Here is a 23,601-nt window from a genome sequence, read left to right as displayed (position 1 = left end):
ATAAGTGGTTGCTGCACAGAACTTGCTGATTACCTCACCCAGTACCTCAGCCTCTGGGCCCTCTGCAGTGGGCTTGTCTGTGGTCCAGCAATGAAAGGGTTAATATGTAGCCCAGGAGGGCACCACTAGGACCTCCCTTCAGCATGAAAGTTGGGATCCATTTTATTGGCCAGTACCCATGACAACGATTGTTAAGTATTTTCAATATCACTTCAAATAACGATGTTCACTGCACTTGTTTGAAAATATCTAAATACCCACTAATGGAAGATCAATTATGTAATTTGTGATCTAACAATACCATGAAATATTATTCCACAATTGAAAAAATAATGAGATAAATCTGCATGTAATGATATTATGAATCCAGGAGCTGGTTTTTTGAAAAGATAAACAAAATAGATAGACCACTAGCCAGACCAATAAAGAAGAAAAGAGAGAAGCAGCAAATAGATGCACTAAAAAATGATAAAGGCGCTATCACCACCAATCCCACAGAAACATAAACTACCATCAGAGAATACTATAAACACCTCTACACAAACAAATTAGAAAATCTAGAAGAAATGGGTAAATTCCTGGACACATACACCCTCCCAAGACTAAACAAAGAAGAAGCCGAATCCCTGAATAGACCAATAACAAGTTCCGAAATTGAGGCAGCAATTAATAGCCTATCAACCGAAAAAAGTTCAGGACCAGATGGATTCACAGCCAAATTCTACTAGAGCTACAAAGAGGAGCTGGTATGATTCCTTCAGAAACTATTCCAAACAATAGAAAAAGAGGGAATCCTCCGTAACTCATTTTATGAAGTCAGCATCATCCTGATACCAAAACCTGGCAGAGACATAACAAAAAAAGAAAATTTCAGACGAATATCTCTGACGAACATCGATGCAAAAATCCTCAATAACCTACTGGCAAACCGAATCCAGCAGCACATCCAAAAGCTTATCCACCCCGATCAAGTCGGCTTCATCCCTGGGATGCAAGCCTGGTTCAACGTATGCAAATCAATAAACATAATCCATCACATAAACAGAACCAATAGCAAAAACCACACGATTATCTCAATGGATGCAGAAAAGCCCTTCAACAAAATTCAGCAGCCCTTCCTGCAAAAACCTCTCAATAAACTAGGCATTGATGGAACATATCTCAAAATAATAAGAGCTATTTATGACAAATGCACAGCCAATATCATACTGAGTGGGCAAAAGCTGGAAGCATTCCCTTTGAAAACTGGCACAAGACAAGGATACCTTCTCTCACCACTCCTATTCAACATAGTATTGGAAGTTCTGGCCAGGGCAATCAGACAAGAGAAAGAAATAAAAGTTTTCAGTTAGGAAGAGAGGAAGTCAAATTGTCTCTGTTTGCAGATGACATGATTGTATATTTAGAAAACCCCATCGCCTCAGCCCAAAATCTCCTTAAGCTGATAAGCAACTTCAGCAAAGTCTCAGGATACAAAATCAATGTGCAAAAATCACAAGCATTCCTATACACCAATAACAGACAAACAGAGAGCCAAATCATGAGTGAACTCCCATTCACAATTGCTACAAAGAGAATAAAATACCTAGGGATACAACTTACAAGGGATGTGAAGGACCTCTTCAAGGAGAACCCCAAACCACTGCTCAAGGAAATAAGAGAGGACAAAAACAAATGGAAAAATATTCCATGCTCATGGATAGAAAGAATCAGTATTGTGAAAATGGTCATACTGCTCAAAGTAATTTATAGATTCAATGCTATGCCCATCAAGCTACCATTGAATTTTTTCACAGAATTGGGAAAAACTACTTTAAATTTCATATGAAAGCAAAAAAGAGCCCATATAACCAAGACAATCCTAAGCAAAAAGAACAAAGCTGGAGGCATCATGCTACCTGACTTCAAACTATACTGCAAGGCTACAGTAACCAAAATGGCATGGTACTGGTACAAAAACAGATATATAGACCAATGGAACAGAACAGACCATCAGATATAACACCATGCATCTACAACCATCTGATCTTTAACAAATCTGACAAAAACAAGCAATGGGGAAAGGATTCCCTATTTAGTATATGGTGTTGGGAAAACTGGCTAGTCATATGCAGAAAGCTGAAACTGGATCCTGTCCTTACATGTTATATAAAAATTAACTCAAGATGGATTAAAGACTTAAACATAAGACCTAAAACCATAAAAAAACCCTTGAAGAAAACATAGGCAATACCATTCAGGACATAGGCATGGGAGAAGACTTCATGACTAAGACACTAAAAACAATGGCAACAAAAGCCAGAATTGACAAATGGGATCTAATTAGACTAAAGATCTTCTGCACAGCAAAAGAAACTATCATCAGAGTGAACAGGCAACCTACACAATGGGTGAAAATTTTTGCAGGCTATCCATCTGACAAAGGACTGATATCCAGAATCTACAAAGAACATAAACAAATTTACAGGAAAAAAACAACCCCTCAAAAAGTGAGCAAAGGATATGAACAGACACTTCTCAAAAGAAGACATTTATGCAACCAGCAAACACATGAAGAAAAGCTCATCATGACTGGTCATTAGAGAAATGCAAACCAAAACCACAGTGAGATGCCATCTCATGCCAGTTAGAATGGTGATCATTAAAAAGTCAGGAAACAACAGATGCTGGAGAGGCTGTGGAGAAATATCAACACTTTTACACTGCTGGTGGGCATGTAAATTAGTTCAACCATTGTGGAAGACAGTATTCTTACGTATTTTATTTTAGGCATTTTAAAACATGATTGTGAGAAATGTTTCATAGATTCCAGGAAGGTTCATGGAACAAAATTTTAAGACTCCTAATTAAAGGGACTCAAAGTATCAGTGATATGATTTGGATGTTTGACTCCTCTATATCTCATGTTGAAATGTAATCCCCAATGGGGAAGACAATGTGACAATTCCTCAAGGATCTAGAACCAGAAATACCATTTGACCCAGCAATCCCATTACTGGGTATACTAGTATATACTCAAAGGATTATAAATCATTCTACTATAAAGACACATGCACACATGTGTTTATTGTGGCACTGTTTACAATAGCAATGACTTGGAACCAACCCAAATGCCCATCAGTGATAGAGTGGATAAAGAAAATGTGGCACATATACACCATGGAATACTACGCAGCCATAAAAAAGGATGAGTTCATGTCCTTTGCAGAGACATGTATGATACTGGAAACTATCATTCTTAGCAAACTAACACAAGAACAGAAAACCAAGAACCGCATGTTCTCACCCATAAGTGGGAGTTGATCAACGAGAACACATGGACACAGGGAGGGGAACATCACACACTGGGGCCTGTTGGGGAGTGGGGTTGGGGGAGGGATGGCATTAGGAGAAATACCTAATGTAGATGATGGGTTGATGGGTGCAGCAAACCACCATGGCATGTGTATACCTATGTAACAAACCTGCACATTCTGCACATGCACCCCAAAATTTAAAGTATAATTTTGAAAAAAAAAAGTATAGGTAATGATATTTTTTAATATCTACAATATACTGTTAAATTTAAAAGCCATGTTGTAGAGCAGTATGTATGTTATGATTCTGTTTATATATTTATATATTTTTAAGAGATTTGTTTAACAAAATCTTTTTAATATGCATAGAAAATGTCAGGAGGAATACACACTATGGTATGAACTGGGTAACAGGAGTATATGGAGGTAAGAGGGAACTCTTTTTTGTTGTTGTTTAATTTTTTTATTTTAGAGATGGAGTCTCACTATGTTGCCCAGGCTAGTCTTTAACTCTTAGGTTCAAGCGATTCTCCCACCTTGGTCTCCCCAAGTGCAGAGATTACAGATGTGAGCCACCACACTTGTCCAGGACTCTTTCATATACTATTTTATTTATATTCTATACTATTTGATATTTTTAAAAATACTCCTATTAAAAATGATCCTGTGTTACTTATTTTAAAAATCTATTTTTAATTAACATGAAAATGCTTACTGAATCACTGATTGTGTTAGTCTATTTCTACATTACTATAAAGGAATACCTGCCACTGGGTAGTTTATAAATAAAAGAGGTTTAATTGTCTCACTTTTCTTCAGGCTGTACAGGAAGCCAGGTGCCAGCATCTGCTTCTAATGAGGGCCTCAGGAAGCCTACAATCATGGCGGGGGAAGTGGGAGTAGGCATTTCACATGGTGAGACAGATACAAGAGACAGAAGAGCGAGGTCCCAGACTCTTTTAAACAACCAGGTTTCATGTGAACTGCTAATACCTGAGCAAGAACTCGCTCATCACCCATGGGATGGTGCTAAGCCATTTATGAGGAATGAGCCCCCATGATCCAGTACTTTCCACTAGGCCCCACTGCCAACATTGGGGATTACATTTCAACATGAGATATGGAGGAGTCAAACATCCAAATCATATCACTGATACTTTGAGTCCCCTTAATTAGGAGTCTTAAAATTTTGTCCCATGAACCTTCCTGGAATCTATGAAACATTTCTCACAATCATGTTTTAAAATGCCTAAAATAAAATACATAAGAATACAAATGAAACCAATTATAGGCCACGAGTGGTGGCTCACGCCTGTAATCCTAGCACTTTGGAAGGCTGAGGTGGACAGATTCCTTGAGCCTAGTAGTTCGAAACCAGCCTGGAAAACCTGTTGTAACCCCCATCTCTACAAAGAATACAGAAATTATCTGGGCATTATGGCATGCACCTGTAGTTCCAGCTACTCAGGAGGCAGAGATATGAGGATCAACTGAGTTTGGGAGGTCTCACCACTGTACTCGAGCCTGGGCAACAGAGTGAGACCCTGTGTCACGCACACACACACACACACACACACACACACACAAATAAATGAAACCAATTATATTGAAATATAGTTATCAAAATATTAAAAAGAATAAATTGTGATATAGTCATAGAAGTATTTATTGACACATTTGATAATAGAAGCAAATCTAATAACTATTGTAAATTCAAAGGAATAATAAGCATAAATTATAATTTGAGGTATCGGTAACAATTGTAATGTGACATGAAAATATATATGACTTCTATCCATGACACAGTTCTAGGTATTATTAATACTACTGTGGTTTGCTGTTTATAATCACAATTGAAGGAAATGCTAAATTCAAGTTGGCTGTTAATAAAAATAAAGATATAATCTTTCTCAACTGAGTTTACAGATCCTCAAATTCTATCTGTGGGTCACTTGGGAGACTGTGAATTCAAGATCAGGAAACTGCGTTTCATAGATGAGTTTGAAAGTATTAATCTCTCATTTGAAACAAGTCTCATGTCATTCAATATAGCTGTAAGATCCCCTTGTTTAAAGATACCTAAACGCAATGGTAACATGTTGCAGGAAGTCAGGGACCCCAAATGGAGGTACTAGCTGGAGCCATGGCAGAGGAGCATAAACTGTGAAGATTTCATGGACAATTATCATTTCCCAAAATTAATACTTTTATAATTTCTTATGCCTGTCTTTACTGCAATCTCTGGATATAAATTGTGAAGATTTCATGGACATTTATCAGTTCCCAAATAATACTCCTATAATTTTTTATACCTGTCTTTACTTTAATCTCTTAATCCTGTTATCTTCGTAAGCTGGGAATGTACGTTACCTCAGGACCGCTATTGTACAAATGGATTGTAAAATGTGTGTTTGAACAATATGAAATCAGTGCACCTTGAAAAAGAACAGAACAACAGCGATTTTCAGGGAACAAGGGAAGACAACCATAAGGTCTGACTGCCTGCGGGGTTGGGCAGATTAGAGCCATATTTTTCTTCTCTCAGAGAGTCTATAAACAGACTCTCTGAGAGAGTAGAGATATTGCTGAATTCTTTCCCCAGCAAGGAATATTAATAATTAATACCCTGGGGAAGGAATGCATTCCTGGGGGGAGGTCTATAAATGGCCACTCTGGGAGTGTCTGTCTTATGCGGTTGAAATAAGGACTGAAATACACCCTGGTCTCCTGCAGTACCCTCAGGCTTATTAGGTTGGGGAAAGATCCTGCCCTGGTAAATTTGAAGTCAGACCGGTTCTCTGCTCTCAAATCCTGTTTTTGTTGTTTAAGATGTTTATCAAGACAATATGTGCACAGCTGAACATAGACTCTCATTAGTAATTCTATTTTTCCCTTTGCCTTCTAATCTTTATTGGCCTCAAAAGCATGTGATCTTGGTTCTCCCATTTGCCCTTTAAAGCATGTGATCTTTGTGACCTACTCCCTGTTTGTATGCCCCCTTGCCTTTTAAAGTCCTTAATAAAAACCTGCTGGTTTTGTGGCTCAGGCAGGCATTACAGAACCACCAATATGTGATGTCACCCACAGCAGCCCAGCTGTAAAATTCCTCTCTTTGTACTCTTTCTCTTTATTTCTCAGACCAGCTGACACTTAGGGAAAATAGAAAGAACCTACGTTGAAATATTGGGGATGGGTTTCCGCGATAGTAAGGTAAAGAGAATGGAGTCCTCAAACGATTACCAGAACACTGCCTTTTAAATGGGGCCTTAATGTAATGGCTCACAAGAAGTTGGCTCAACTTTTCAAAGTCCATCTGTAATATTTCATTTTTCTTTTATCTCTCCATGTTCCTATTCCCTTAAATCTCTATCTAGGCATTGACTTTTAATGTTTTTTCTTTCCCCAACACTAGCATTTCCCTTCCAGCTGCTCTGCTCTCTAATCTTTCCATATTTTTAGATTGTCTTTTAACTTGTTTTAATACAAGCTCCTTATCATGATTTTAATGGTGGTTGTAATTAATCACATATCAAGATGTTTACCCTTACCTGCTATAGAGCGTGCAATTTGAGATAGTATTCCAGTAATAAGGGTGGATTTGTATTGATCCATTCACGCTACATCAGAATCCCCCGCTGTGACTAATGATTCAAAGTGCGAAGGTGACTGGGATTAGTGAAAATATCAGTAATTAGAGAACAGATCAAGTTTAACAAACCTGTGTAGGAACCTTGGGTCAACTCTATACTTTGACGTAATGTTTCTAACTGACACTTAAAAAAATACTGTCAAAACTTGTTCTTCATTCTGAAATTATACCAAAGGTTTTTATTTTTGCTTTTCTTTGCTAGGTTTGAAACCAGATTTGAATGGTTGATGTGTGTATATTAGTGTGTGCATATGTGTATGTGTGTGTATATACATGTGAGAGGTTATTACAATAGTGGTTATGACTGATCAAGGTAGAGTATATATACATGTATTTTGATCTCAGAAAATACATATTCTAAAATCAAAGAGACTTGGAAACAGAAAATAGTCGTACATAGTATAGCTGAGTTACATTAATGATGAAACACTATAAAGTTGTGTAGCTAAGCTAAAATAATAGTGGAAGCCTAGAGTAATGATACATAATCTCTCACTGTTGAAATCCCCAAAGGCCTCATTTGTTCATGATTGTATAGCATTTCCTTGGATACACTAAGATCTGTCATTATAATTTGCCATCTTTTGCTTGAGCTAATTTATGTTCTTTGCAACCAAAATGCTCAGAATAAGGTAAATGTTTTGAGCATATTCTTAATTATGAGTTTGTTTTGTGATTATTCTATTTGGGAATTCTTGTTAATTTTATTCAGTTTGTTGGGGGTACATATGTGGTCAGTACATAAGTAGCTATGGTGAGATGCCCCCAGAAGTTGGAAATAAAGTTATTTTCTTTGAATAAAAGAAGCAAGAATCATACATAATCATCAAAGTATAACATTAATTCACTCTAGAAAGATGGTTTGTAAATAGGTGACTGAGGAAATTTTGGGAATCTTCAAATAAAGTTTAATTCATCAATTTAATCTAGTTAATAGAAAGAGCAAGTTAACACAGAAGGTGACAATAAATGTAGATAATATATCAAATAAGAATGCTAACATATTTTCCTCGCTACCCCAGGAGGGATGGGATTCCTGAGAATGGACATGGATTTCCTGGCCTCATAGATTATCTACCTTCACTTTAATTCATATTAACAAGGCAACAGCTTTGTGATTATAACCATGTCTGTTATCTAGGTTTTCCTCTAGGGAAAAGATTTAACAGCCAGATGACAAACAGTGTTTCAGGGTACTTGACCATTATATTTCTCATTAAAAATTAATGAAATGGATTTCTGGATTGTACATCCTTCTCCTGTACTCCTGGTTAGGAGAAGATTTGCTGATTATAATCTTTCTTTCTTGATTTACCCTCTTGTTTTCTGAAAATTACCCTTGAGTAGCTTCCTGGAAAGAGTATATTGAAATTTTTTAATTTTGCCTATCCAAAGTTATCTTTATTATACAAGCATATTTGATTGAAAGATTGGTTAGATACAGAATAACTGATTGAAAGTAATTTTCACTTAGTATTTTGAAGGCTTATGACATTGTCTTTTAGCTTCCAGTGTTGCTATTGAGAAGTCTGATGCCATTCTGATTTCTGATCCTTCACACGAGATCTTTCAGTTTGATACTTTTCTACTGGAAGTTTTTTTTTTTTTTTTAGGTTTACCAGTTTATTATAAAAGATATTACAAATGATACAGATGAACACCAGATGAAGAGATGCGCAGAGTGAGGCATGTGAGAAGGGGTGTGGAAATTCCATGCCCCTCTGGGACACCACCCTCCAGGAACCTTCATGTGTTCAGCTATCTGGGAGCCCTCCCAAATGCTTTTGGATCATTTATGGTGACTGTATTCAGTAGCTTTTCAAGAGAAGTATTTTCTTTTTAATCCCATCATTTTTATTAGGAAACTGAGACTCAGAGAAATTAAATACATTGCAGTCATATAACTAAAAACTACCAGATGCAAGACTCAAATACAGTCTATCTAATTCAGAACTCATGTGCTTTACATTACACTACATGACAGTATATCCTTCACAGTTTTAAGGGACATGAGAGTAGATTTAATCCAATCACTTGGCCCATACCAGTGATTCACCTTCATGTTTATTTGCTTTTTTTGAAGTTCTTTCTCTGAAGAATTACACTGATTCACAGTATGGGCACCAAAATACCACTTTTAATTCTTATGGAAAGTAATTCCAACTTTTATTTGTTATTTGAGGAATCTATGACACATTCAAGCCATCAAGGACTATGTAAACCAAAATAAATAATCCAGTGTCGAATGTCTTACTACTTCAAATATGAGTCAATACAGGTTTTTTTTTTTTTTTTTTTTTGAGACGGAGTCTTGCTCTGTCACCCAGGCTGGAGTGCAGTGGCCGGATCTCAGCTCACTGCAAGCTCCTCCTCCCGGGTTCACGCCATTCTCCTGCCTCAGCCTCCCGAGTAGCTGGGACTACAGGCACCCGCCACTTCGCCCGGCTAGTTTTTTGTATTTTTTAGTAGAGACGGGGTTTCACCGTGTTAGCCAGGATGGTCTCGATCTCCTGACCTCATGATCCGCCCGTCTCGGCCTCCCAAAGTGCTGGGATTACAGGCTTGAGCCACCGCGCCCGGCCGAGTCAATACAGGTTTAAAGCATCAGCACTCTACTTGGCCAGTTGAATTCTCTTTAATACAGTTAGTCTCATAGAGGACAGCCTTGTAATTTTAATGCACTCCACACTGATTAACGTCTTAAATTCAGTTGTCTATCTTCTAAAACACTGCAAAATGTGACTCCTCTTTTAGGAGGTATGCTAAATGTGTCTTCCATTTCTTTGGGCTTTTGTATTAACTCTGTAATTGCTTCTCTAAAGGCATCATTCTGAAAAACAACTGGTTCAGAATGATGGCTACATTAACACGGAAAGAGTTTTTCATTTTAATTACATTTAATACAATTCTTTTACAGATAGCAACATATTAAGGTTGAATCTTATTTGCTACAATTGTGCTTAAATAACATGCTAACTATATTTTACAGGGGGCCGAGGTTATCACCAATTTTTTTTTTTTTTTTTTTTTTTTTTTTGAGACTGAGTCTGGCTCTGTCGCCCAGGCTGGAGTGCAGTGGCCGGATCTCAGCTCACTGCAAGCTCCGCCTCCCGGGTTTACCCCATTCTCCTGCCTCAGCCTCCGGAGTAGCTGGGACCACAGGCGCCCGCCACCTCGCCCGGCTAGTTTTTTGTATTTTTTAGTAGAGACGGGGTTTCACCGTGTTAGCCAGGATGGTCTCGATCTCCTGACCTCATGATCCGCCCGTCTCGGCCTCCCAAAGTGCTGGGATTACAGGCTTGAGCCACCGCGCCCGGCATTATCACCAAATTATATACATTAAATTCTCACGGACTATTGAAAACAAATATGAAATGAAATCTTTTCCTCTATGATTCTTAAGTAAAAAGAAACAAAAGTATATAGACATAATATATAATGTATAAAATATATGATATTCAAGGTGAATGTGAATCAATTTGCAAATCCAAACCTTCCAAGTGGTATCTATTCACCTTTACATTTACCACCATAGTTTTAAAACATTCACTTAATCTTCTTATATTTGAGTCATTGTAGATACCAGATATAATTAAAAGTCCATCAGCTAAAGGAAAATTTGGACTTCTATATTACCCATTTTAGATTGCTTATGTCTCTATTATACCTCCCACCCCCAGAATCTATCATATCAGCACGAAAGCGAAGCAAGCATTAAATTATTCATTAGCTCAGCTCTACCTTTCCTGGATTTCCAAAACATTGATTGTAAAATCGGTTATTTAAAAAATATATTTTAATTGGATATATCCCAAAGTGGGTTTTATGAGATAGTAATAGATGTCATAGGAAAATAATAAGTAAACAAAGGGTTCTGTCACCAAATTAATTAAAATCTGGGTAGTTTTCCATTGCAGAATTTTTAAAAACTTCAATATGTTATAATACATTCATTATAATCTCTCTAACAAGAGCAAGGTATTGCATAAAAAATTCCAAGATGAATTTGACTGGAGAATCTGTTTTAAAAGAAGTCATTTTTTTGTTCTAAAAATCAAGGGGCAATTGCAAAACACTGTTTTAGGCTCTTGTAGCACATCAATTATAGACTTTTCAAAAGGCATCAACAGATTTTAGTGGGGAACAGCCTCTCTCCCTATTGTTAATTACACATTTATCTTAAAAGTAAATTGTTATAACTGGTTTCAGACTTACACATGTGATTTGAATAGCTAATCCCCAGGAAACCCTGGATTTATGGAGAATGATTCTATAGAGAAAAGAAGTATGAAACCAAACTGGGTTTTATACAAAGGTTCCAGAAAAAAAATTCTCTCAAGCGACCTGCTTTATAATGATAAATTAAATTGTTCCCAATTCTTTAGTTTTCCTTGTGAAACAGTTCTTGAAATCACATTTTTCTATTTCTCCTAAAGAGTTGTTACTATCTCATCACTACCAGACATCCCAATAGGAGGCATAGGTTTCCTGTGGAGATAATTTAAAGCTAATTCAGTGTTCTAACATTTATTTATTCCAGTTGTTCAAAAAGTTTAGTGCATTTTAAGCAATGGATTTTTTAAAAGTAGCCATTAATCTGTGGTTAGGTTTTCATATGCTTGTAGGTTTTGACAAGCCTAAAGGAAAGTGGACCCTAATTACATTATTTGCTCATGTAATTAATATTTATTGATTATATTTTGTGCCCATTAATGTATTATATAATGGCATGAGTGTAGAAAAAAAAAAACAACCCTTGGTTCTGCCCTTAACTTGCATGAAAATATTAAAATATAGGGTGAAAATAGCTACAGTATAGGTGTAACAGCTGTTGATTATAACAAGCTTACTTTAACAATAGCTGTACCAGTAACACAGTACAATAGATTTTCACTGGAGATTTTCTGTCACCGATTCTCAGTGATGCTTATGGATAAGCATCATCAGAGTTTTAGGATCACTTCTGATTTCTGGTCTGATATGTAAAGAGCTTAGATGTCATTACTCCCATTCTCACAACATATACAAAGCTGAACAAACTGAGAAGCACAACTCTTCTTAGATCCATCAGAGAATTGAGATTCCAGGGCTAACTGTGGCCCCCAGAACTAGATGGAGGGACAAATACCAAGAATCACAGCTGACCAGGAGCAGAAGCCCGAAGCAAAATCCTGCCACTGGAAGCAGTAGTGATAGGAAAAGTTAACATGGTGACTTTCTGAAGGCTCGATGTGGACTAGATTGAGAGTTAAGACGTCTGTTAAGACTCAGTTTTAGGATAATCCCATACTTTCATGATTTTTATCTCCAGGATCCCTAGTAGGTTCTAAGGCTGAAGCAAGGAAAAATTCCTTCATGTTCCTGGCAAGGGGAAGGAATAGTAACCACCTGAAATGCACCCAGGGCGTTCTGTTTTTCTTAACAAAGACTTCCTTCAAACTATTTTTGGCTGAGTGTAGTAGTTCACACCTGTAACCCCAGCACTTTGGAAGGCCAAGGTGGGTAGGCCACTTGAGCCCAGGAGTATGGTATCCAACCTCAGGAGGCTGAGGTGAGAGGATCACTTGAGGCCAGGAGGTCAAGGCTGCAGTGAGCTGTGATTGTGCCACTATACTCCAGCCTGGGTGACAGAGGGAGACCCTTTCTCAAAAGGAAAAGAAAAAAAAAAAAAGGAAAAGGAAAGAAAAGAAAAGAAACTACCTTACCAGAACCTAACTGACCTTTGGGGGAAGGGAAACAACCCCAGCCCCCATTTAAATGTCTTGTCTCACCTAAGGGGGATGGGGAGGGAGGCTGAGAAGCAATTGTGAAGGTCACAGTCCAGAGGCACAGGCTCACTAAAAGACTAGGACCTAATCATAGGACTACAGAATGCATCCTTTCTACCTACACCTTACCAACCCATCAGTCAGGCTCTTAATAATAATAGTTGATTATAGCTAAAAGAACTACAGGTTTAAATCCTACTTAAGGAGTCTCTACAAAAACTCAAAGACAAAAGATGGGATAGAAACAAGAACAGTGGACCGGCGCTGTGGCTCATGCCTGTAGTCCCAGCTACTCGGGAGGGTGAGGCAGGAGAATCGCTTGAACCCGGGAGGCGGAGCTTGCAGTGAGCCGAGATCGCGTCACTGCACTCCAGTCTGGGCGACACATGGAGACTCCGTCTCAAAAAAAAAAAAAGAAAGAAAGAAAAAGAAAGAAAGAAAGAAACAAGAACACGGGAGGAAACTTTAGTCCCTGACACCTGCAGCTACAGTGTACAGTAAACACAGCCTACCTCTTAGCTAGACAAACATAAAACCTCACATTAAGACCCATTTTCCTTGATTCCTTTTACCTGATACATCATTCTTGACTTTCAGCAAAATATTACAAAGCATGAACAAATGCAAAAAAAGAAAAAAACCAAAAATAAAAATAAAAACAGTTTGAAGAGAGAAAGCAGCATCAGAACCAGGCTCACATACTCAGATATGGCAGAGATTTTGGAATTATCAAACCAGGAAGTTACAATAATTATGAATAATATTCTAAAAGGTGTAGTTGAAAAGGGGACAACATGTAAGAACAGATAAGTAATACAAACAGAGAGACAGGAAATAAGAATGAAGCAAAAGAAAATGCTAAAAATAAAAAATGCTGTAATAGAAATGAAGAGTTTAATGGGCTTACGGATAGAACGTACATAACTGAGGAAGAAATCAGTGAGCAAGAAAATACATCAAGAAAAACTTCCCAAACTGAAAAGCAAAGAAAAAAAAAAGGAATGACAAAAAAAAAAAAAAAGAAAAAAAACAAAACCCAGAACAGAATATCTAAGAATGGTGAGACAATTACAAAAGGCATAATATATGCATAATAAGTATATCAATACTCAAAAAGAGAAAGAAAGGAGCAGAGGAAATATTAGAAGTAATAAAGGCTAAAAATCTTTCAAAAGCCGTAAGAGATACCAAATCGCAGAGCCAGGAAGTTCAGAGAATATCAACCAGGATAGATACCAAAAAATCTCCACCTGGGCATATCATATTGAAACTTCAGAAATTCAAAGACAAAAATAAAATCTTCAAAGAAACTGGGGATTGGTGGTGGGGAGAACCTATTTACACAGGAACAAAGATAAAAATTACATCTGACTGCTCTTCAGAAACTATGCACTCAAGAAAAGAGTGAAGTGAAATATGTAAGTTTCCAAAAGAAAAAAGCCACCAGTATGGAATTCTGTATCCAGTGAAATTATCATTCAAAAGTGAAGGAGAAAGAATGACTCTTGGACAAACAACAATTGAAGAAATTTGTTCCAATAGTACTACCTTGCAAGAAATGTTAAAAGTTCTTCAGAGAGAATGAAGAACTTCATTCATAGGTCAGAAACCTGGATCTACATCAAGAAAAGAAGGGAAGAGTGAGGCCGGGCGCGGTGATTCACGCCTGTAATCCCAGTACTTAGGGAAGCCGAGGTGGGTGGATCATGAGGTCAAGAGATGGAGACCATCTTGGCCAACATGGTGAAACCCCATCTCTACTAAACATACAAAACTTAGCGGCACGTGGCAGTGCATGCCTGTAGTCCCAGCTTCTCGGGAGGCTGAGGTAGGAGAATCACTTGAACCCAGGAGGCAGAGGTTGCAGTGAGCCGTCACTGCAACAGATCATGTCACTGCACTTCAGCCTGGCAACAGAGTGAGACTCCATCTAAAAAAAAAAAAAAGTAAGATTGTTGTAGAAGCAGTAAACAAAAGTAAAATAACATATATTCATATATTATTTTTCTTTTTAAATATTAGTCTAAGAGCAGTTTGAAATTATAAGAACAATTTATTTTGTGATTATAGCTTATGAATAAATAAAATTAATAACAGCAATGTTTTAAAGAATGAATGGCAGCTGGCTGCAGTAGCTGAGGCCTATAAATCCCAGCACTTTGGGAGGCCGACGTGGGCAGATCACTTGAGGTCAGGAGTTCAAGACCAGCCTGACCAACATGGTGAAACCCTGTCTCTACTGAAACACAAAAATTAGTTGGGCATGGTGGGCGTACTCGTAATTCCAGTTACTCAGGAAGCTAAGACAGGAGAATTGCTTGAACCTGGGAGGCAGAGATTGCAATGAGCCAAGATCGTGCCACTGCACTCTAATCTGGGTGGCAGAGTGAGACTCTGTCTCAAAAAAAAGAAAAGAAAAAAGAAAAATCTGCATGAATGGCAGCAATTGGGAATACTTTGTTATAAGGTACCTGCACTAAGCATGAAGCAGTATTGATATGATTTGAATGTGTGTCCCCTCCAAATTTCATGTTGAAATGTGATCCCCAGTGTTGGATGTGGGCCTAGTGGAAGAAGTTTGAGCCATGGAGTTGGATCCTTCATGAATGGCTTGATACTGCCCTCATGGTAATGAGAGTTTATGTAAGATTTTTGTTTAAAAGAGCCTGCCACCTCTTCCCTCTCTCTGTTATTCTTTCTTTTGCCGTGTGACACACTGGCTCCCCTTTGCCATCCACTATGATTGTTAACTTCCTGAGGCCGTCACCAGAAGCAGATGGTGGAACCTGGCTTCCTGTACAGCCTGGAGAACTGAGAGACAAATAAACTTCTTTTCTTTATAAATTACCCAGTCTCAGGTGTTTCTTTATAGCAATGGAAACAGACTAACACAAATATACTGTTTTTTCAAAGTGGACTGTGATTAGTTGTAAATGTATATTGCAAACTCTAGGGTAACCACTAAATTTTTAAGTATAATTTTTTATGCTAAGAAAATAGATTCATATAAAATACAAAAAGTCACTAGACATGGTGGTTTATACCTGTAGTCCCACCTACTTGGGAGGCTGAGGTGGGAGGGTCACCTGAGTTCAGGAGGCAAAGATTGCAGTGAGCTGTGAGTGTCCCACTGCATTCCAGCCTGGGCAACAGAACAATGTCCTGTCTCAAAAAAATAAAATTAAATTAAAAAACCCAACTACATCAATAATCACTTTAAATGTAATTGATCTGAATACCTCAATTAGAGATACATCAATTAGAAAGGGAGGGGAAATTTGCTCAACTTGCCAATATCTAAAACAACCTACAACCAACATCACAATTAATAGTGAGAAACTTGATGCTTTCCCCCTAAGATCAGGAACAAGATAATGATGTCCTACCATCCTACCTCTCCTATTCAAAATTGTACTGGAAGTCCTAGCTAATAAGACAAGACAAGAAATAGAGTTTACAGGTTGGGATGGAAAAAATAAAACTCTTTGTTCACATATAACATAACAATATATGTAGAAAATCTCAAAGAATTGACAAAAAATACTCTTGAGACTAATAAACAATTGTAGCAAAGTTGCAGGGTACAAGGTTAATACCAAAAGTGAATACCTTTCATCTGTACCAGCAATTAATAGTTGAAATATGAATATGAGTAAACAACACAATTTAATTTAGCGCCAAAGAAAAAAATAAATATTAATATTTAAAAGAATGTACAAGACCTCTATGAGGAAAACCACAAAAGTAAGATGAAAGAAATCAATGATCCAAATAAATTCCTTGCTCATGGATGAGAAGACTCAATATTATTAAGATGTCAGTTCTTACAAACTTTATCTATATATTTAATTTAAACCAATCCAAATCCCAGCAAGTTACTTTGTGGATATTGACAAACGGATTCTAAAATTCATATGGAAAGGCAAAAAGACTTAGAATAGGCAACAGAGTATTAAGAACACAGTACAGACACTATCAACTTTAAAACTTCCTATAAAGCTACAGTATCAAGACTGTGGTATTGGCTAAAGAATAAATACTTTAATGGAACAGAGTAGAGAACTCACACACATACATATAATAAACTGTTCTTTGACAAAGGAGCAAAGGCAATACAGTGGAGACAAGATAGTCTTTTTGACAAATGGTGCTGAAACAACTGGACATCAAAAAAATTAATCTAGACAAGGGTCTTATATCTTTCCCTAAAATTAACTCAGAATGGATCATAGACTTTTGTAAAATGTAAAAGTATAAAACTCCTAAAAGATAACATAGGAGACAATGTAGATGAGCTGGATGTAGCAATGACACCAAAACCATGGTCCTTGAAAAAACATTGATAAATTTGACTTTATTAAAATTTGAAACTTCTGCTACTGTAAAAGATAGCATTAAGGCAATGTATTAAGAGAAACACATATATGATAAAGGACTGGTATATGAAATATATGAAAAGTCCTTAAAAACCTAAAATTAGGAAACCAAACAGCCTGGAAAGTGGGCAAAAGGTATTAAAAGATACCTCACTGAAGACATACAGATGGCAGATAAACCTATGAGAAGATGCTCAACATCATATGTCATTAAGGAATTGCAAATTAAAACAACAATGAGATATTACTCACAACTATTAAAATGGCTAAAATTCAAAACACTGACAACTCCAAGTGCTGTTAAGGATGTGGAGCAACAAGAACTCTCTTTCTTGGCTGATGGGAAGGCAAAATGGTATAGCCACTTTGGAAGACAGTTTGGGCAGTTTTGGCAGTTTCTTACAAAACGAAACGAACTCATCACACAATCTAGCAATCACACTCCTTCATATTTACCTAAATGAGTTGAAAACTTAAGTCCACACAAAAACCTGCACAAAAATGTTTACAACAGCTTTATTTATAATTGCCAAAACTTGGAAGCAACCAAGAAATTCCTCAGAAGGTGAATGGATAAACAAATTTGGTGCATCTGTTTAATGGAATACCATTTAGCAACAAACAGAAATCAGCCATTAAGCCACAAAGACATAAAGGTACCTTAAGTGCATATTACTAAGTGAAAGAAGCCAATCTGAGTGGGTTACTTACTATATGATTCCAACTATAAGACATTCTGGAAAAGTCGACACTATAGAGACAATAAAAAAATCAGTCGTTTTCAGAGCTTTAGAGTAAGAAAGGAAGAATAAATAGTTGGAACACGTAGGATTTTTAGGGCAGTGAAATTATTATATATGATAGTCCAATGTTGCATACATGAAATTATCACTGTGCATTTTTTGGAACCTACAGCACTATACAACATAGAGAATTAACCCTAATATAAACTATGGATTTTAGTCAATAATAGAGTATTAATATTGGTTCACCATTTGTAACAAATGTACCATCCTAATGCAAGATCTTAGTAAGAAGAGAAACTGTATGAAGGATAGAGGTGGGGAGAAGTGACATGGAAATTCTAATTTCTGCTCATGTTTTCTATAAACCAAAAACAGCTCTAAAAAATAAAGTCAAGTAATAAAGTTTCAAGACCACAAACTTTTATAATTATATTTTGAGAAGATTCAATATTTCTGGGCTTTTTGTTCAAAAGGAATGAGCACAGTGTGAGTTAAGGGCATATGCTTCTGACAGACAATGATCGTTCATGTCACAGGAATGTCATAGTGTAATATATCATTTATTTTCTATGTCCCCTTTTTTCTCTACAGGAGACTCATCTTGAATGGACCATGAATACAACTTTAATATGGACCCTTCTGTTTCAATAGAGTATATAACTTCTTTTAATTACCTTTTCCTCCCACAGTTCCTATTACATGACTACCAATCTAAAAATTATGGGAAATGCTTTTGGGGTTTTATTAAGATTAATGGACCCTTTACTCTCCTTTATGAGGCTTTCAACTGGTACTTTAATTCTAAGGAAATATACCCACCAGTTCTGGGATGCCTTAGGAGATTAATTCGTGGTTGACTTCTTACTATACATATTCCATTAGTTTATAATTGGCCAGAAGATTTCACATTATTTTCTAACACTTGAAAGCAAAGGGGGAAAGGAAAATTCCCAGAAAGCACCAAATTGCTATTTCTAAGTGTCCAAGTGCAATTTTAAATCATAGTTGAGTTTGATCAATTTATTGCAACCCTGAATCTCAAGTTGACTTTAAACTTGCCTTTTCATCAAGTTAACCACAACACAGAATCAGGAAAGAAGTAGGCATTTGCTGTTATATCCCTTCTTATTGATACAAAATGCTACTCAATTTCGTAACTCCCTAGCGCACTCTTAGCAGTCCCAACTTCCTGTTTCTCACATCTCAACCCATTGCCAATCTAAGTTATTATGCACCAATATTTTTAGGAAGATAAATTCTGACAATAGAATTTTTTAATGGGAACTTTTTTTCCAGAATAACATGGAGTTTATTTTAAGGTGTGTTTTCAGTCAACAGTATAAAGAACAAGCCAGAAACCTAGCTAATTGGGTACAATTAATATGTCCTGAAAATAGTTACTTTAATATCAAATGTTGATGGCATCTTTTAGTGACACAGCCTTCACTCAGATCTGCTTTTTGCTATGGGTTTGAAGTTGAACCTCTAAAGACATTGAAATTTGTAGTATCAAATGTCTTTTAAGCTAGAACTAAGCAAATATCATTACCTGAACACTACATGGTGAAGAGTTCCTCATCAGCTCGTTTATAAAAGAGCCATAGGAAGAAGGAATGAAAGGAAGAAAAACTAAGGGGATGGACCTCTGATATGGTTTGGCTGTGTTCCCACCCAAATCTCATCTTGAATTCCCATGAGTCATGGGAAGACCCCCAGTAGGAGGTGACTGAATTACGGGTATGTGTCTTTCCTATACTTTTCTCATGATAGGGAATGAGTCTCACAAGATCTGACAGTTTTAAAATGGGACTTTCCCTGAACAAGCTCTCTTTGTTTGCTGCCATCCAAGTAAGATGTGACTCGCTCCTCCTTGCTTTCCACTATGATTGTGAGGCCTCCCCAGCCATGTGGAACTGTAAGTCCAATAAACCTTTTTCTTTTGTAAATTGCCCAGTCTTCTTGGGTATGTTTTTATCAGCAGCACGAAAACAGACTAATACAGTAAATTCGTACCAGTAGAGTGTGTGCTGCTGAAAAGATACCCAAAAATGTGGAAGCAACTTTGGAACTGGGTAACAGGCAGAGGTTGAAACAGTTTGGAGGGTTTGGAAGAAGATGGGAAAATGTGGGAAAGTTTGGAACTCTCTAGAGACTTAACGAATGGCTTTGACCAAAATGCTGATAATGATGTGGACAATGAAATCCAAGCTGAGGTGGTCTCAGATGGAGATAATGAACTTATTGGAAACTGGAGCAAAGGTGATTCTTATGATGTTTTAGCAAAGAGACTGGCAGCATTTTGCCCCTGCCCTAGAGACTGGTGAAACTTTGAACTTGAGAGAGATAATTTAGGGTATCTGGTGGAAGAAACCTCTAAGTAGCAAAGCATTCAAGAGATGACATGGGTGCTGTTACAGGCATTCAGTTTTAAAAGAGAAGCAGAGTATAAAAGTTCAGAAAATTTGCAGCCTGACAATGCCACAGAAAAGAAAATCCCATTTTCAGAGAAGAAATCCAAGCCAGCTGCAGAAAATTGCATAAGTAATGAGGAGTTAAATGTTAATCACTAGGACAATGGGGAAAATGTCTCCAGGTCCTGTCAGAGACCGTTGAGACCACTCCCATCACAGGCCTGGAGGCCTAGAGGAAAAAATGGTTTTGGGGACCAGGCCCAGGGTCCCCATGCTGTGTGCAGTCTAGGGACTTGGTGTCCTGTGTCCCAGTCACTCCAGCCATGACTAAAAGGGGCCAACGTACAGCTCCGGTCATGGCTTCAGAGGGTGCAAGCCTCAAGCCTTGGCAGCTTCCATGTGGTGTTGAGCCCACATGTGCACAGAAGTCAAGAATTGAGGTTGGGAAACCTCCGCCTACATTTCAGAAGATGTATGGAAATGACTAGATGTCCAGGCAAAAGTTTGCTGCAGGGGTAGGGCTCTCGTGGAGAACTTCTGCTAGAGCAGTGCAGAAGGGAAATACGGGGTCAGAGCACCCACACAGAGTCCTACTGGAGCACTGCCTAGTGGAGCTGTGAGACGAGGACCACCATCCTCCAGACCCCAGAATAGTAAATCCACTGACATCTTGCACCGTGTGCCTGGAAAAGCTGCAGACACTCAATGCCAGACTGTGAAAGCAGCTGGGAGGGAGGCTGTATCCTACAAAGCCACGGGGGTGAAGCTGCCCAAGACCATGGGAACCTCTTGCATCAGCATGATCTGCATGTGAAACATTGAGTTGAAGAAGATAATTTTGGAGCTTTAAGATTTGACTGCCCTGCTGGATTTCAGACATGCATGGGCACTGTAGCCCCTTGGTTTTGGCCAATTTATCCCATTTGGAATGACTGTATTTACCCAGTGCCTGTACCCCCATTGTATCTAGGAAGTGACTAACTTGCTTTTGATTTTACAGTCTCATAGCGGGAAGGGACTTGCCTTGTCTCAGATGTGACATTGGACTGCACTTTTGAGTTAATGCTGAAATGGGTTGAGACTTTGGGGTACTGTTGGGAAGGCATGATTGGTTTTGAAATGCGAGGACATGAGATTTGGGAGGGGCCAAGAGTGGGATAATATAGTTTGGCTGTGTCCCCACATCTCATCTCCCCAAATCTCATCTTGAATTCCCTTGTGTTGTGGAAAGGACCCAGTGAGAGGTAATTGAATCATGGGGGCAGGTGTTTCCCATGCTGTTCTCATGATAGTGAATAAGTATCATGAGTTTTGATGGTTTTGAAAAAGGGAGTCTCCCTGAATAAGCACTATTTTTGTCTGCTGCCATCCATGTAAGACGTGACTTGCTCCTCTGTGCCTTCCACAATGATTGTGAGGCTTCCCCAACCATGTGGAACTGTTAAGTCCAATTAAACCTCCTTGTAAATTGCCCAGTCTTGGGTATGTCTTTATCAGCAGCATGAAAATAGACTAATAGAATCTCTTTTTAAAAAGTAATAAATGGTCAAGTCAGAACACTAAAATGTAAAATAAGGGCTTTGAGTTTCTATCTCTTTTCTTTTTCTTTTTTTTTTTTTTGATTCAGAGTCTCACTCTGTATAGTGAGACTGTACAGGCTGGAGTACAGTGGCTCACTGCAACCTCCACCTCCCTGGTTCAAGCAATTCTCCTGCCTCAGCCTCCCAAGTAGCTGTGACTACCAGCACACGCCACCATGCCCAGCTAATTACTGTATTTTCAGTAGAGACGGGTTTCACCATTTTGGCCAGGATGGTCTTGATCTCTTAACCTCATGATCCACCTGCCTTGGCCTCCAAAAGTGCTGGGATTACAGGCGTGAGCCACCACACCCGGCCGGCCTTTGTCTCTCTTTTTTTAACAGCTTTATTGAGAAATAACTCACATACCGTACAATTCACCCGTGTAAAATGCACTATTAAATGTTTTTAAAAACATATTCAGAGCATTGTTCAACCATCAGCACAATCTAACTTTAGAACATTTTCATCATCCCTAAAAGAAACCCAAAGCCCATTAGCAATCAATCACCATGCTCCTCTTTTCCCACCCCAATTCTAAGCAATCACTAGTTAATTTTGTCTCTATAAATTTGCCTATTCTGAATATTTCATATAAATGAAATCATACAATATGTAGTCTTTCGTGACTTATTTCTTTCATTTAGCCTCATATTTTCAAGGGTCATTCATATTGTAGTGTGTATCATGGAATATCATTTTTATCATTTAATGAGTTGATGGACATTTGGGTTATTTAAACATCTTGGCTGCCATGAATAATGCTGCTTTGGGCACTTATGCACAAGATTGTGTGGGGTATATGTTTTATTTTTTTTCTTGGATAGGTGCTTAGGAGTGGAATTGCCGTGTCATTTGGTCATTCTATGGGTAACTTTTTGAGTAACTGACAATTTGTTTTCTAAAGGAGTTGCACAGCTTTACATTTTCAACAGCAATGTATAAGGTGAGAGCTCCAATTTTGCCCTATTTAATGTATTTTATAAGTTCACCTATGCAATAACAGAAAGAAAGGCAAGAAGGCAAGAAAGAAGGAATAAGTCAGATAATGCATTCCTGCTTATAGGGTCATTCTAATGATGGATTAGACTTTTTCAGTGAGGTATTATATAAATAAAGACTGAATTACATTGACCCTCTTTCCTACATTATCAGCTATTTTCTCAATGGAATTATAAGCCTAAATATTTTTTATAATCTTTGTAGTGAAAAAATGCAAGAAACAAAAACTGCTTATGCTTGCATGCGTGTTTTCACACAAGCATGCAAAGTAAAGGATCTGGAAGGAAATATACCCAGGTTTTAATACTTTTTATCTCTAGAAATGGGGATTACACATGAATTTTGTTTGTCTTATATTTGGTTATCTGTAGCTATCTTTTAAAAAACAATAAGCATGTATAGTTTTTTCATTTTAAGGAGCAAATATGATACTCCTGCCAGTAGCCTCATAGCACTGTTTCTAAATCTGGAACATCAGAATCACCAAAGAAGTTTTAAAAAATAATAGCCAATGTCTAAATACCCTCTTCCTTAGATATTCAAATTTAATTGATCTGGGATGATTCTAATATGAAAGCAGAGTGAGAATCCCACTCTGTACCTTCAATATCATGCCATCTTATTTGTTGAGTTTTACAGGAAGAAAAAAATGCCTTCCTGCCCGCTGTCCGTCTCCTGATGTGAAGTTAGTTGAGGCTATTTTATTTATGGTTTGCAAGGTATTATCTTTACTGGGTTACATCTGGAGAAGTTTCCTTAGTATCAAGAGACTA

The 23,601-nt window shown here is 37.6% G+C and overlaps 1 protein-coding gene across 2 annotated transcripts in view; it reads left to right on the top strand.

Moving 5' to 3' along the window:
- EIF3E (eukaryotic translation initiation factor 3 subunit E) overlaps window positions 1–23,601 on the top strand; it is a 245,498-nt gene that overhangs the window by 60,884 nt on the left and 161,013 nt on the right. The gene's annotated exons all lie outside the window — the stretch shown is intronic.

The sequence above is a fragment of the Macaca fascicularis genome, chromosome 8 (genome assembly GCF_037993035.2).
Source record: "Macaca fascicularis isolate 582-1 chromosome 8, T2T-MFA8v1.1".
NCBI lineage: Eukaryota > Metazoa > Chordata > Mammalia > Primates > Cercopithecidae > Macaca > Macaca fascicularis.
Note: the sequence above shows the minus strand (reverse complement) of the source record. Positions and strands in the feature narration are given on the sequence as shown.